General features: G+C 42.4%; 1 protein-coding gene across 1 annotated transcript in view; it reads right to left on the bottom strand.

Annotated features, from left to right (window-relative positions):
* The window catches only part of adgra1a (adhesion G protein-coupled receptor A1a), a 67,533-nt gene that overhangs the window by 36,862 nt on the left and 13,885 nt on the right, over nt 1-16,786 (bottom strand). The window lies entirely within an intron of this gene.

The raw sequence follows: 16,786 nt of genomic DNA, 5'->3' as shown, positions 1-16,786 counted from the left end.
AAGCCAGGCACGACTTGGTCAGGAGGACGGTCATGCCTTTGTCTGCCTACGTTATTCGGTGCAAGGAAATAGTTTAACAATTTTGGAAAACAAATACACTACTTTTTCCAATGGATGGATTTATAGTTTGATTTCAAGCGCATATTTTAAGTGTCAAACTAATATCGGAATTAGTTAGCCTAGCTTAGCATTAAGACTAGAAGCAGGAGGGAAGGGGCTTGCATTTTCTGTTCAAATAAAAAATAAATACACCTACAAACTCCTCTGAAGCTCACCGATCCACATGCTGTGTCTGGTGTGGTTATTCTGTACACATTTTAAGGTGTTTACATGTATAGGTGTTTACATGTGTACAGAATACACAATGTTTGGTTTGTGTATTCTGTGTCTGGTTAGACCTAAAACTCACAGTATATGTTTTGTAATTTTGCTATTTGATTCCACTATTACTCAATGAAAAGGGTTACACAATTCTTCCTCATATCACTCTATTGGCAATGAAAGGGAGCATATTAGGAAAGAAAAAAAAGTTAAATGAACGTGTATTTTAGCCTCAGAAAACAATTTAAAAAAATGGTATAGGCCTGCATGTGTTATTAGAGGAATGTTATATAGTGAATGTCATGTGTTTCGATTAAAGTTAACAGCCATGCTGTTGTTTTGAGTTGTGACCGACTGTTTTGCTTAGCAAAATGCTTTTTTGCATTTTCACTGTTTAATACGTTTATCACCCAGGTAACGGCCCCTACACACGGCGGAGTGCGTTGCAGCTTCAACGCTTCTGCCCATTCACTTTGAATGGGGTAACGTCACGATTTGCCGAACTGCATTGTGGGAGCAAAGCGTAGCTTCTCTCGCGGTGCTCGATGGAGGCGTCAGCCAATCGAATCATATGCCAGTACATGCTCTAGCCAATCAAACCGCGTGCTTGTGTGTCTAGGGCGGGAGATTCATGTGATTGGTTGTTGGTCGAGTTTCAGCCCCCCCCCCCGCCGGCAAGCGACAACACACGCCGCCGTGTGTAGGGGCCGTAAAGGTGGACAGTGGAGTGCACATTCACATAGACAGTATTAACATTTGTGGGTGAAAATGTTTTCAGCGGGTATAATAACAAGTGCATCGCCCTTGTTTGTGTGCTCAAAACAAAATGTGTGTGCGTCCATCACTGTGACAATGGTATTGCAAAATCAATGTTGGTGACGATTACGGGATACCGCCCATACAAAAATGTAAAGGCCTGAAATCAAACAAGCATGATCACATAAAATCTGTCTCGAATGAACACTAAAGATGATTGATATAGAAAAACTATTTACAAACATAAATCTTTGTATCTTTACCATCCATTATACATGATATGAAAGCAACACAAGAAGATGCATGTGGTTACTTTAACAAGCTGTTGTTTACCAAGAGAGTGTTAGAGCACCTAACTGTTTTAGCATTTCTGCTGTACATGAAGCCATGTGTTCATCAGAGGTGTTAGGTGTATTTTTACCAGACTGTTTCACCCTTTGTGCTAAGCTAGGCTAACAAGGTCCCGATTATAGCTGGAGTTTAGCACACACACATGAATACATAGCAGTATAGCTGATAATGCTGATGCCAACATGCTGTTATATGCAAAGTGAAGCAAAGAATGCTTGTGAAATAAGCATGATTCCTTTATGCAAATGCTACCCTCCTTGCTAACAGCCAGCTCAGTGGTGCTCGTCAGAATGACTCTGGAGCCTGCAGACTTGCTGCTGGAGGTCGGGCTGAGCTGCATGTTTCCAAAGCGTTGCACAATCATTCATGCTCGTTCAGTATGAGTGCATTAATAAAGTGTCCTGACGTACCAGGATCTAGCAACATGTCACATCATTAAACATGTAAACCATGGTGAGAGGGATTACAGTGTCTCCTGAAACATGAAATTAAATTAACAAAAGGCAAATATCAGACCTTGTTCGGGAAGCTGTATTTGTTTTTATTGGATCAGCTTTTGTAGGAAAACCAAACCGCATAATGAATTAAGTTGAGACATTATAAAAGCCAGTCCTCTCATAATATAGTACTGCAACAAAGGACTACTTTCAATATTTATCACAAACAGATTATTTATTGTTAGACTCCCAATCCCGAGACAATGTAATTTCTCCAATAGTTTCTTTAAGTCCAATGATATGTCAAACAGAACACCAAGAAAACACACATTAACTCTTGAAAAATGTGTTCTGGGAATGATTGGCTTTAACATGGATTGAAAGGATTTCCTATAACACTGGATACACAGTATGTTAAGCTGCCTATCTGGCGCTGTATTCAACCTACCACGCTATAAAATAACAATGACATATTATTGTGACCAAACTTTAAAGAGTCCTCTCCTGCTCATGTTCAGGTTCATATCAGTATTTAGTGCCTCTACTGTGACATGTCTTCATGCTGTTCAAAAAGCTCTTTATTTCTCTCATTGCTCAAGTCTGAAACCAGAGCCCAGTCTGCTCTGACCGCTCAGAGACATCCCACCCCTTAGCCTATCACGTACTGTGTTGGAGCGCAAGCCAATAGAGTGTTACCTAGTGATGTCACTATGTTAGGGAAGTAAACAAAGGAGACTCCCTCTAGAGGGAAAATAGGGATTGAAGCCTTTGCAAATCATATTTACATGCACTAAAACCTAAAGCCCCAAAAAGCATCAAACGTCCTCTTTAAAGTTGGGTGCTCAGTTTTCTTTACCACTCTAGCCCACTATCACTTGCAAACAGCAATATGTTCTTCAGGGTTACTGCAACAATGTCCACCCCCTTCCTACTGTGAGTGGTGAACAAATGCCCTGAAGGGCCAAACACTGAAACTGGGCTTCTCCAAACCAAGCAGGCATGATGATGTACAGTAGCTCAGTCTGACCTGTCATAGAACTCAACTGTCATCCATTAACTAATATAAACATATAACGGAAACACTACTGTGTGTGTGAAACATCTCTTTAATCCCAGCGAGTGCAGCTTATAAACTGTTTACGATGGAGACTCTTCTGTATGTCCGTGACCTTCCCATCCACCAATGAAAATCATCCAACTGTCTATTTGCAGTACAGTGTACACCTTTGACACCTTTCTTCCATCAACAGTTTGTATGGGACACACATGATGTGTGATCAACTGCAGAGACTCCGAATAAAGATACACTATGTTCCTGGTTTTCTATAACCCACAACAATTTGCAAAAAGCCTACTTTGCAACATTTTAATTTATGTATAATCCTATGCCAATATGTGTCTTTAGTATATTTCTATATATTTCTGTAGCTTGATTAGATTGTATATTATAAAGTATTCAATTTCTTCAATATTTGTACATTGTGTATTATTTATCTAACGGTACGTCCACACAGCAGGTTTTCAAAAATCTTGAAAATCTTGGAGCTGGGCGTGTCTGACAGCTTGGGGATTTTTTGCGAGCAATGCGACCAACAACCAATCACATGAATCTCCCTCCCCCGACATACAAAGCAAAAAACCCCGGGGATTTTATGCGAGCAATATATATATATATATATATATTCACCCACTGTCTCTGCCACCTCTCTCCATGCCTGGTTCCTCCGGTTTGTATCCCGTTAATAGTTCTGGTCGTAAAGAACCGGGTGATTTTCTACCGTAATTTCTCGTTTGGAATATGAGGAAATGAACTGCGGTCTGGTTCTCCCTGCTTACACGCGGTTTGACTGGCTAGCGCTTCTACTGTCAGATTTGCATAAACGTGTTTGATTGGCTGATGCTTCCAGCTCAGTTTCAAAAGTTGAACATTGCTCAACTTTAGAATCCTGGATATCCTGGACATCCTGGAAATCTTCGCTTCGCTTCCCCACAGTGCAGTTCGGCGAAAAGCAAGGCAAAGTGACGTCATCCCCATTCAAAGTCAATGGGCAGAGAAGCGGTGGAAGATTCTCCTGAAGCTGCTGTGTGGACGTACCGTAAGTGATATATGTATGTATGTCCTTTCTATTGTGCATTTTTATTTTTATTATTTATACTTGCTAATGTTAATTGTGTTGTATTTATTATATTTGTATCTTACTGTATCTTTTAAATATGTTTAACTTTTGTAATGCTTGACAACACTGCTGCTGTGACAAAATAATAAAACAGAATTTAACCAATATTTTCAATTGAAAACTTGTATTGTAACTGTGCTTGGTTACTATTATGCGACAGAGTGACATGAACACAAAGCCACTGTCCCAAGCAAAAGTTTTCAACTGTGCTACAAATGTGGTGAAATCTTTGGTTGTCAATGTATATTGGGGGGACATAACATGAGGCTGATATTAATTTACAAATGTCTCTCTCTATGTACACTTTATGTCAAAAGAACCATTAAGTCAATAAACAAATCCATGAGAGTCTCAGTAAACACATCGGCTGAAACGTGAATCAGTGCGCTGCCTTGCTATCATTTATCCGATGACTTGTCTGTGGAGGCAGCAGTGTGTGGGAGGTTTAGAGAAAGTGATTCATGTACAGTAAGTGATGTGCTTCTCCTGGACAGCTCTAGCTTTCCCTCTGTGTTAAAAGGCAAAACGTGCCTTCAAACAACAGTTAGGCCTTCTTCCTCTCCCACTGAAGCACAGCCCTGCATGTGCATAATTCAAGCTGAACATTACTGTGGAGGAAGGAATAAAGAGCTAACTTGGCTTTAAGACAACGTCAACTCGCTTTTCCTTTGTGTTCCGAGGCCTTGTATTTTAGAGACACTGTCATGTCTTCCCCCTCTCATCTCTCTCTCTCTGGGACAGCATGCTCTCTCATCACGCTCCACTGAACAACCCATCTATTAGACAGAGCATGACTGATTAAATCCTTTGCAGATCCCATAAAATGAAAAAATACAGGCATGCACATGCAGCAGCAGAGATCTACGCTCCACTTCCTTCAGATGACCGACCTCGAGCTGTGTCACGAGCTAAGATTTAGTATTTAGGCTTCTTTTGTTCTGCCCTCCTAACATGCTCATAGTGACAATGTGAACAGCAGGTACAATGTTTACCTAATTGACCATCTTAGTTAAGCATGTTAGCAAACTAGCATTGCTACAGCAGAGGCTGACAGATATGTCAGTATTAGTTTTGGATGTATTTGGTCCACAGTCCACACTACTAAAATAATTGGATCTGTGATGGCGCTAGTGGAAAAATCTGAGGATCACTTAAGTTATAACAATTAATGGTAAAAGTACCATGAACGTCTATATGAACTTGTTTTACAATCCATACAGTGATTGTCAAATCATTAAAGTGACAGCAGTAAACGCTGAAATATCCTGACTTCCAGTTCATAGGCTTGGTTGAGCATTACATTACATTACATTGCATTTAGCTGACGCTTTTATCCAAAGCGACTTACAATAAGTACATTCGACCAGGAAGACACAACCTTGAAGAAAACAGAATCATATAAGTACATCAGGTTTCATAGAGCCAAGCATTTCAAGTGCTACTCAACTGGTTGTAGATAAGCCAGTCCTTTATTAGTATATAAGTGCTCTGTTAGCAGTTCTTTGTTAGTCATTCTATCGCTCGAAGTGGAGTCGAAAGAGATGAGTTTTCAGTCCGGAAGGTGTGTAAGCTTTCTGCTGTCCTGATGTCAATGGGGAGCTTATTCCACGATTTTGGAGCCAGGATAGCAAACCCACGTGTTTTTGCTGATGGGAACTTGGGTCCCCCTCGCAGCGAGGTGCAGAGTTTGGTTGATGCAGAGCGTAGTGCACGCGCTAGGGTGTACGGTTTAACCATGTCCTGGATGTAGGAAGGGCCAGATCCATTCGCAGCATGGTACGCAAGTACCAGTGTCTTGACGTGGATTCTAGTAGTTACTGGAAGCCAGTGGAGGGAGCGGAGGAGCGGCGTGGTGTGGCAACATTTAGGAAGGTTGAAGACCAGACGAGCCGCTGCATTCTGGATGAGCTGCAGAGGTCGGATGGCACATGTAGGTAGACCAGCCAGGAGGGAGTTGCAGTAGTCTAGGCGTGAGGTGACGAGAGCCTGGACCAGAACCTGCGTGGCTTTCTGGGTCAGCTGGGGACGTATCTTCCTGATGTTGTAAAGCGTGTATCTGCAGCAGCGGGTTGTAGCAGCGATGTTTGCAGTGAAGGACAGGTTGTTATCTAGGGTCACACCCAGATTCCTTGCAGTCTGAGTCGGGGAAACAACAGAGGTGCCGATGTTGATTGTCAGGTCAAGAGTGGGACAATCTTTTTCCGGAAGGAAAAGCAGTTCAGTCTTGTCAAAGTTGAGCTTGAGGTGATGATCAGACATCCACTGAGAGATGTCAGCTAGACAAGCAGAGATGCGTGCGACGACCTGGGTCTCTGAGCGGAGAAAGGACAGAATTAATTGGGTGTCTGTGTACAGGGAGAAGAGGAGGGGACCAAGAACAGAGCCCTGAGGGACCCCTGTAGTTAATTGACAAGGGTCGGTCTCGGACCCTCTCCAAGTTACCCTGTAGGTGCGGTCTTTGAGGTATGAGGTGAGGAGGGAAAGTACAGAGCCTGAAACTCCAAGTTCTTGGAGAGTGCGAAGGAGGATCTGATGGTTCACCGTGTCGAATGCAGCAGACAGGTCCAACAGGATGATGACAGAGGAGAGGGAGGCTGCTTTAGCAGTGTGCAGTTCCTCAGTGACAGCAATGAGAGCAGTTTCTGTGGAGTGACCTGCCTTGAAACCAGACTGGTGCGGATCCAGAAGGTTGTTCTGATGGAGATAACAGGAGAGTTGTTTAAAGACAGCGCGTTCAAGTGTTTTAGACAGGAACGGGAGGAGAGAGACAGGCCTGTAGTTTATAACATCAGACGGGTTGGGAGTGGGTTTCTTTAGGAAAGGGTTTACTCTTGCCTCCTTGAGACTGTTTGGAAAGTGACCAGAAGTTAGAGAAGTGTTGATGAAATGGGTGAGAAACGGTAGAATATCAGGAGCGATAGTCTGAAGGAGGTTTGAGGGGATAGGGTCCAGAGGACAGGTGGTAGGGCGGGCAGAGGTAATGAGGGTAAGAACCTCACTTGGAGAGAGAGGGGAAAAGGAGGTCAGTGTGCGGGTGGAAGGAGGGTCTGGTGACCCAGCGGTGAGTAGAGGTGAGTCAGAAAAAGAAGAGCGAATATCATCAACCTTTTTTTCAAAGTGGTTAACTTTAATCTGAGATTTAAAATCTCTCAAACGCGCTGTTTTAGCTACAATAACTACAGAACAATTATACAGAGTAGAATAAATGAATTGAGTCCTTACCCCAAGTGAAGGAGTTCAAGTATCTCGGGGTCTTGAGTGAGGGAACAATAGAGCGTGAGATGGGCCGGAGAATCGGAGCAGCGGGAGCGGTACTGCAGTCGCTTTACCGCACCGTTGTGATGAAAAGGGAGCTGAGCCAGAAGGCAAAGCTCTCTGTCTACCGGGCCATTTTCGTTCCTACCCTCACCTATGGTCATGAAGGATGGGTCATGACCGAAAGAACGAGATCGCGGATACAAGCGGCCGAGATGGGTTTCCTCCGCCGGGTGGCTGGTGTCTCCCTTAGAGATAAGGTGAGAAGTTCGGTCATCAGGGAGGGACTCGGAGTTGAGCCGCTCCTCCTTCGCGTCGAAAGAAGCCAGTTGAGGTGGTTCGGGCACCTAGTTAGGATGCCACCTGGGCGCCTCCCTAGGGAGGTGTTCCAGGCACGTCCAGCTGGGAAGAGACCAAGGGGTAGACCTAGGACCAGGTGGAGGGATTATATCTCTTCGCTGGCCTGGGAGCGCCTTGGGATCCCCCAGTCAGAGCTGGTTGATGTCGCCAGGGAAAAGAAAGTTTGGGGCTCTCTGCTGGAACTGCTACCCCCGCGACCCGACCACGGATAAGCGGGAGAAGATGGATGGATGGATGGAGAATAAATGAAACAGAGAAGTCTAATTAAACAAGAATATAACTTACAGTGGTTGCTGCATCAATAGGTAGTGTCGTCACCCGGTCTAGATGCACACTGAGTTCTTCAGATTTTAAATGCGGTATTTGAGCGCTTTTTAGCTGAAAGATGGCTAAGTCACGCTGTTGTACTTCACGCAATCAGCAGAGTGTCCCTGCCTATATTGTAATGCAGGGTTGAGTGACCCACTGAGACCTGTGTAACAGGTTCACGTGAGCAGATCTGAGATTTAAAATCTCTCAAAAGCGCCGTTTTAGCTACAATAACTACAGAACAATTATACAGAGTAGAATAAATGAAACAGAGAAGTCTAATTAAACAAGAATATAACTTACAGTTGTTGCTGCGTCAATAGGTAGTGTCGTCACCCGGTCTAGATGCACACTGAGCACCAAAACATTTCATTCTATACTTCTCATGATGCAACTCCAAAGTCTTTCAATAGACCCACCCTTCCTGCCATGAGTCAAAACATCTGTAATGCACGCTTTCCAATCAAAATGTCAAACTGTAATAAAAACATGTAAGTCTACAGGAGACACCATAGAAGGGTTTTGATTGATGAACACTTCTTTCGATTTCATTTCATTTCATTTCAAACCTTTATTTATATAGATAAAATCCCATTGAGATCATTGATCTCTTTTCCAAGGGAGACCTGTTCAAGTAGTTCCACATGAAACATAAAAACATAAATAGAACAACAAAAGGACATCATACAGCATCCTTTACATAATTATCCACATAAACAGGTACCAATAGCTTCCGATTGAGTAGCATCCAACCGAGCTTTAAAAACATTTAGTGGCACCAGATTGTTCAGTTTCCATTTAATTTGCAGACTATTCCAAGACAGAGGAGCTGCGCATCTAAAAGCTGTCTTCCCTAAGACAGTCCTAGCAGTTGGCACATTTAATAAAACCACTGCATTCGATCTCAGGCAGTAGCCACTTACAATTCTCTGTGAGATCAGGGAGCAGATATAGGATGGAAGTTTCCCTAACATGGCTTTGTATATAAAAATGTACCAGTGACTGAGCCTCCGTACAGTTAGCGAAGGCAAACCAGCCCTTGCATACAGGGTACAGTGATGGGTTAATGCTTTACAGTTTGTCACAAATCTCAGTGCGCTGTGAAACGCAGCATCTAACTTGATCAGGCAATGGGCAGGTGCATTCATATACACCAGATCCCCATAGTCCAGCACAGGTCAAAAGGTCACAGAGCCTTTTCCTGGCCTCAAGTGAGAAACAGGACTTGTTTCTGAAAAAGAACCCTAGCCTAACCCTCGATTTTTTTAGCAGGTTATTGACATGAAGTTTAAAAGAGAGACAATCATCAAGCCAGATACCAAGGTATTTGTAACAGGCAACAACTTCAAGTTTTGTTCCTTGCGTAGTTACAATATCTAAAACAGGTTCTGGTGTCTTTTTTGCTTTTGAAAAGAGCATTACCTTGGTTTTATCCACATTTAAAAGAAGCTTTAATTCAGATACGATACTTTATCTTGAGGCCGTGTGTTGTGTGTGGAGCCTGTTATATGCTATTTATTATAACACGTTTATAGTTACAATATACTAAACAGCAAAGACAGGGGCGTCAGTGTAGGCCCTTAGCTAATTTTTGCCTCTGGGCCCCCTTCTGGGTTAATCTAGTCCTCCTTAAAGACCTCTAATATGAAGCTGTGTAACACTTTGCCACTGAGCTAACATCATGCAACAGTTTCAAATAATATCCTTACGCTGCGTCCACGCGGCGGCGTACGTTGATGCTTGCATGCGTGTCTGAAACTCGACCAACAACCAATCACATGAATCTCCCACCCCGGACACAAGGGCACGCGGTTTGATTGGCTAGAGCTTGTAGGTACTGGCATATGATTTGATTGCCTGACGCTTCCGTCGAAGCTTCAAAAGTTTAACTTTTCTCAACTTTTGCAGCGAGCAACGCGAGCAATGCGTAGCGACGCTCCCACAATGCAGTTCTGCGAAGCGTGACGTCACCCCATTCAAAGTGAATGGGCAGAAGCGTTGAAGCTTCAACGCATGCCGGCGTGTGGACGGGCCGTCACTGACAAAGTGTTAGTGAGCCGAGCCGTCATTTCAACTCCAGTTTTGCCAAAAATAAAGAGTGCCGTTACCTTTTTTTTTTTTTTAATATTATTTAACTAATCTAGCAGCAGTTTGAGAATCAAGTGTCCCCATAGCTTGTGCCTTTAACCTCTTAAGCCCGAGGGTCCCCCGAGTGGACCCCTCCCACCGTTTTTTTTTACGAGACTATGTCTCAGGGCTTCTTAACATTTATGAAACTATTAATGTTCCATACCCTTTTAACGGTAAGAAACTCAGCTAACTGACAATGTGAACCATTTTTAGCTAAAATAAACACAAGAGTAATACCAAGCCTTTGAATTAGCATGGAGCGAAAAAATGCTAACTAATGCTAACGGACTTTTGCACAGCACTCACGGTAGAAATGCCCTTATTACTTATCGTAACTGCACAAACAAGATATCCGATTAAAGCTGAGACTCCACAGATTCCACACATGTAATGTCATCACTGTACGACCCTGAATTCCTGGAGCTATCAGCCAGAAAAGAGAAAGTAAACAACATCCGGTTTCAAAAATATTACAATAATTACATCTTACCTTTTTTGATTTGATCAAAAGTTGTGTTGAACGGAATAAAAACGGCGCTCGAGGTTAATCCAATGTCTTTGTGTCACGTAGAAATGTTTACTGATAATCCATCATCATATTTATGGCAATATACTGGGTATAAAGTTTTGCCGTCCAGGCTTGTACTTTCAGATATGCTTCGTTTGCTTCTCTATTACGTCCGCAATGGTAATGTTTACGTGGATTTGGGAACTGCCCATCGATTCTATTGGATGTAATGGTTAAGAAAAAGGTGTAAATCACCCAAATCGACCAATGGGTTACAGAGATATGGTCCTGCGTAAAGTATAAAAAATGCCAGCCAGTGTAAGTACATTACGTAGCAGACTTTACTTATTGTTTACTACGGAAGGAAGCAGGAATTGCAGGACCCAGAGCGTACGGAGCACAGAGCGGACAGCAGATAACGGAATTGCAGTTTTATTGCTTATAGATTATCAGAACATTTCAAAGGGGACACAGCCCCATTGGATATTAACCTATGGATTAACTACATCATCGTTTTTATCGTTTTAATGCCATTGAAGACCAGTTTAGACCAGACAAAGAGGAAGGTAAGTCATTGTTAGCCTAGCGCATGTTAGTACCTAGCGCCACTTGTTTTGATGTACGTTTTTGTTGATAACCTCGCGAGTTTGTATCTTTCAGTGTTGAGGTGGGCACCGTTAGATTCTGTGTCTTTACGATCATAAACAATGTGTTGGATGTGCAGCTAGGATAAGTAATAAGGGAGCTAGGAGTGATTTTCGGTGCAATAATAGGTTAGCATTTTTCGCTCTGGGCTAATTCAGAGGCTCACTGTTAGCATTGTGTGTTTTTTTTGAAAAAATAAATGAAAAAGATCAGTTAAATGAGTTTTTTCCCGTTATATGGATATAAAATATTCATAGTTTATTAAATATTAAGGTTCCTTAGACGTTGTTTCCTGCAAATGACGCGATTTCGAGTCCGTGGGGCCTAACGGCCCGTCTACACTACAGGCATTGAAAAATGCTTTCAATGCTTCGCCCATTCACTTGAATGGGGTGACGTAGTTGATTTTGAATCTTCGCCGAACTGCTTTATGGGGAGCGGAGCAGAGCGTGGCTTTGCAAGTATCGCGAGCATCAAAAGTTGAGCAATGTTCAACTTTTGAGGCTCGATGCTTGGCATCAGCCAATCAAATCATGCGTATGCAAATCTGACAGTACAAGCGCTAGCCAATCAAACCGCGTGTATGCTAGGAGAGAGTACGCAGGTCATTTCCTCATATTAAAAAAAATGGAGCGGTAGTGAATCACCCGGTGCTGTATGATCAGTCTCTGTTCATCTACCGGGATACAAACCGGAGGAGCGAGGCATGGAGGGAGGTGGCAGAGACAGTGGATGAAACTGGTAGGTTTTCGCCTGTTTGGGGATTTTATATCCAGTTTATTTCGTTTTAACATTGCTATTGCTTTGTATGCCGGGGGCGGGCGGGAGATTCCTGATTGGTTGTTGGTCGCCTTGGGCGCGAGAAATCGCCAAGCCTCAGACACGCTCAGCTTCAAGATTTGTTGATGCCTGTAGTGTAGACGGGCCGTAAGAGGATAAGTATGTTTTATTTTGTTTTATTTTATTATTTTTTTCACAACAGTTGTATTTGGATGGAATGAATACCTATAGTGATAATTCAAAGTAATAAAATGATTTTTACAGTGAAAAAGTTCAAATGGAACTGATGGTTCCCAAATTACCCAGAGGTGAGTCCGCCTGGACTTTATTTTTCTAAACCTCTCTAAAAAAGGTCAAATTTCACTTGTTTTGCATCAATCTTGATACAGGGTACTTATTATATGTTATAGTTTGGATTCCTAAAGCTTTTAGTCTACTAACCCATCATTCAAGGGTGGTTTTAACTATAAGTAATGGTTTTTTTTTAGGCGGACATTAGAATGTTTTTACTATGTTCCATCTGAATTTACTTTAAAATAAAAACATCTATATTGATTCTGACACTTCTACATCTAACTCACAGATGTAACCTTGCTTTGAGAGCAAAGATTATTAATTTACCCCTTTTAGAAGTGAAGATATAGTCTTTGTTGTGTTAGTGGCATTTTCGAGCCTGAAACCTGAAAAACAGGCTCAGGGCTTAATAACCTGTATATCTGTCCTAATCAGGGTTCCTGCAGCAACTCAACTAAAATGTAAGACTTTTAACACTAGAACCGCCAGAGGTCGCTGTATACCTATATCCGCCAACGGGTAAAGTTTACCCGCTATTGATTTCCAAGGTACAATGTACCATACAGAACGGTAAGTTTTGATCGCACAGGGATGACATGTATACCAATATAATCTGTGGACTCTCAGTTTTTCATATTATATGTGACCCGCTCTATCGAAATCAGTCGGAAGTCGCAACGGCTCATTTCAGAATAAACGTGGATTTACGTAAAAAACTATTTTCTCAGGGTTCGGGTGTTTTGTTTGATTTTAAACAAACAAAGTCTTGGCTTTCAGAATATGAAACTTTTATTTCCAAAATCACACGATAAATACATGTTTGAAGCTTGTAAAGGGACGAAGACAAGCACCTCTCACTCGCAATCTGCTCTTCCAGCAGCGCCGCCCCCCCTCCCTCCGGCTGAAATTATGAACGTAAGAGTATAGTAATCATAGATAACACGGCAGGGTCCGTTACACTTTGTTTTCATCTGATTTAAATTAAACAAAGTCTTGGCTTTCAGAATATTAAACTTGTTTCGGCAAATTCAGATGATAAATATAACTTTGAAGCTTGTAACGGCATAATTACAAGCGGAGAACGGAGTAATTTAACATCACAGCAGGCATAACAACAGCCGGTGTTTCTCGTGAGGGTTTTCTCTGGGAAACAAACACAATACACACAAACATACACAAACACACACACACACTTGCGAGCTTCCCCTCCAAACGAAAATATCTTCCCTCCGTAGTATTTTGATCATTTTGATCACGAAATCAATAGCACGAGGAGCGCTGCATTTCTATGAGGTAAATATTACCCGCTGGCGGAAATAGGTATAAATATCAATTTTTTTGGCGATTTTTTCAATCTGACTTCATATTGACAATTTTTAACAACACAGGGTGTTACATAACACACTTTCAGGAAAAGTCACGGACTGGGAGACGTTAATATTTTATTGAAAAAAAGTTACATACAATAAGAAAACAGCTGCGGGTAAAATTTACCCGTTGGCGGTTCTAGTGTTAAAGACCTTTTTAAGACCACTTTGAATAGAATTTAAGAAATATTTCACGGCAAGAAAGTATGAAGGAAAATTGCTATGAAAGAAGAAATCCGTACATGAAATGTATTCATGTTCAACATAAGAACGATGACTGAACTTAACAGCATAACAGTACACAGAACTGTGTTAGCGTGTTAGACAAAAAGTGTGTGTGTGTCTCCATGGCCGTCCCTGGCCCCAAGCGACATTGTGAGATGAGGCCCCCCTCAACCGACAGGAGTGAACATCTTTTTCGAAGTACTTTGCAAATATAATTCCTGTTTATTATTATTATTATCAACACAATTACTTTTTTACACAGTGAGGTAAATGGTAAATGTGCATGCATGTCGTTCAGTATGCGTTTACAGGTGAATATGTCTGCATTTCCTGCCAAATACTAGCCTCAAAAAGATTAAAATATAATTAATGCAAATAAACTACTTCTACTAATAATAATAATCATAATCAAAATCAATTCAATAATATAAATACTATATTATTTTATTATAATATAGTTGTAATATAGTCAAGACAAAACATGCTTATGACATGATCGTGCCTTATCTTTCTTACAGTGCAGACGCTTTTCTGCTTGCTCCTGCCTCTGCTTACTTTTTATGCTGATTTTCCTACTCTTATTCTCTGAAAACTTCGAGCAGCGGCTCCTGGACATTAACTTATCACTGGGACAGTTCATCTTCGTAAATAGACGGAGGGTTTCAGTCATATTTAAACATTTTTACTACGACCTCAGTCCTACAGTAGCGTGGCCTAGCAACAGCTAAAGCCTGATAGGCTACTGCATGCTATTTAGCTTAAGCTAGTTGGTAGCAAAATGCCTCCGTTCTTTACAGATGACTTCCACAAACTTATACAGAAGATAGCTGTGTTGGAAATGAAAATGCAACGGTTGGAAGTTAACATGGAAGTGAATGGACTATGTCTTGGGAATGACACCACTTTACCAGTGTTGCAAAATAATGGAGAAGGGTATGCTAACTCACAGCTAGTTAGCAGCTACAAGGATTACAAGGAACAGGAGGGCTGTGTACTGGGTAATAAATCTACAAGTGGTAGTCCTCCCTGGAACTCTCTGGGTGCAAGGCCGAAGAGTAAATCATTTCCATGGGATTTGGGAGGACGGATAACAGGCAGAGCCCAGCGCTCTGAAATCTGTGATGCGACCGGCTGGCCTGCATTGTTATCACTAGGGATGCACGATAATTATCGGCCCGATAATTATCGGCCCGATATTAGGAATTATGACGTCATCCCGATAAACCCGATACAAGTATTAATAGCCCCGATAATATACAATATATTTTTTGGGTAAAAAAAAGAAAAAAATACTGCGGTGTGGGTGGATTGGGATGAGGGGCGCTTGTTTTTCACTTGGCTCCTCCCGTTTTGCCAGTACTGTGGTATTAGTGGTTTAGGAAGAGGGGAGTTCTTCACAAATCCAGCGCTCCCTAATACTTCGAACCTGATCAGTCACCTGAAACATCGCCATCGCTACGATGGTGTGTTAAAAGCGTACGAAGACAATAAATACAATACAAAGTGTGTGTGTGTGTGTGTCTGCGTGCGTTGGAGCTATGTGCAACTCAAGGCATATGCTCGAACCGGAGCTGCCTGGACGCTGCAATCATGTTGCTGAGTGTGCTGACTTTTCGTACAATGTCCCACTGTCTGGCTTCCTGCATAAAGTCAAGTGCTCGGCGCAGTTGTGGCGAAATGTCGCTCCTCTGTTTTCATTTAAACAGCTCCTTATATCCGTTAGCGCAGCTAGCTAGCACCAGATGCTAACAACAACAATGCACGTAAGGTCTCTCTCTCGCTCGATCGGGCCACACATACACACACCCTCCCGGTCCTCCAGATGGCCAGTCGGTGCCTGCCGGTGAGCGTGGAAGTGTGGTCTGCTGCAAGCGGGCGCCAGGAGCGGGGCTGTCAGCATCAGCTTGTAGATGGTATTTTAAACTCGATGCGCTCTGAAACTACGGGGCGGCCAAGGTAAAACAAATACACATGCGTTAATCGCGTTAAAATAATTAGTGGCGTAATAATTTTTTTTATTATCGGTATCGGTCTTGAGAAGCAGGAAGTTATCGGTATCGGTATCGGTTTCAAAAAACCAATATCGTGCATCCCTAGTTATCACCCAGGAAGAGCGCCTCTTCAACCCCTATTCATACTTGGAAACAGCCGTGGACAGCTGCTAAAGAGAGAATTACAAACAATCCTCCTAAACCACCAAGTGTGCCAATCCAGAACAGATACGCTCCGCTGACCGAGAACCGGAGATCCCTTTCTGATGACCTGGATAACCTGTCCTCTTCACACAGCAGGGTAAGGACCAATAGCTACTCCAAAAGTAAAAGGCTAGAGGGAAAGCTAACGACTGGGCCTGAAACTCTGATTGTGGGTGACTCTGCTGTAAGAGATGTAAAAGGTATGTGTAATAAGAACAACACCAAAGTACTCTGTTTTCCCAAGGATGTGGTCTCTGACTTGGCTGAGAAGATCCTGCATATTGGGGCTGAACATCCAACTGTGAAGAATGTGGGACTGCACATTGGAACAAATGATGTTGTGAAACAAGAGTCAGCAGTGCTGAAAGAAGCCTTTAAATGTCTGTTGGAAACTGCCAGTTCTCTAAATGCAGAGGTGTTCATCAGTGGCCCTCTACCGCTAGTCAGAAGAGGAGTGGAGAGATTCAGCAGACTGTTTGCACTGAACACCTGGCTTTCAACTGCCTGTACTGACCATTCTGTCCATTTTATTGACAACTTTAACTTTTTCTGGGATCGCAGAGATCTTTTCAAGGCAAATGGAGTTTGCCTGAACAAGTCAGGAGTGAAATTGTTTATCTCTAACATATTCAACTGCCTGCGTCATCAATCTGTTCCCTCTGCCAAGGACAAGCGG

Source organism: Pseudochaenichthys georgianus, chromosome 19 (genome assembly GCF_902827115.2).
Source record: "Pseudochaenichthys georgianus chromosome 19, fPseGeo1.2, whole genome shotgun sequence".
NCBI classification, from domain to species: domain Eukaryota; kingdom Metazoa; phylum Chordata; class Actinopteri; order Perciformes; family Channichthyidae; genus Pseudochaenichthys; species Pseudochaenichthys georgianus.
The sequence above is the reverse complement of the archived record's forward strand: the minus strand, read 5'-3'. Positions and strand labels throughout refer to the sequence as shown.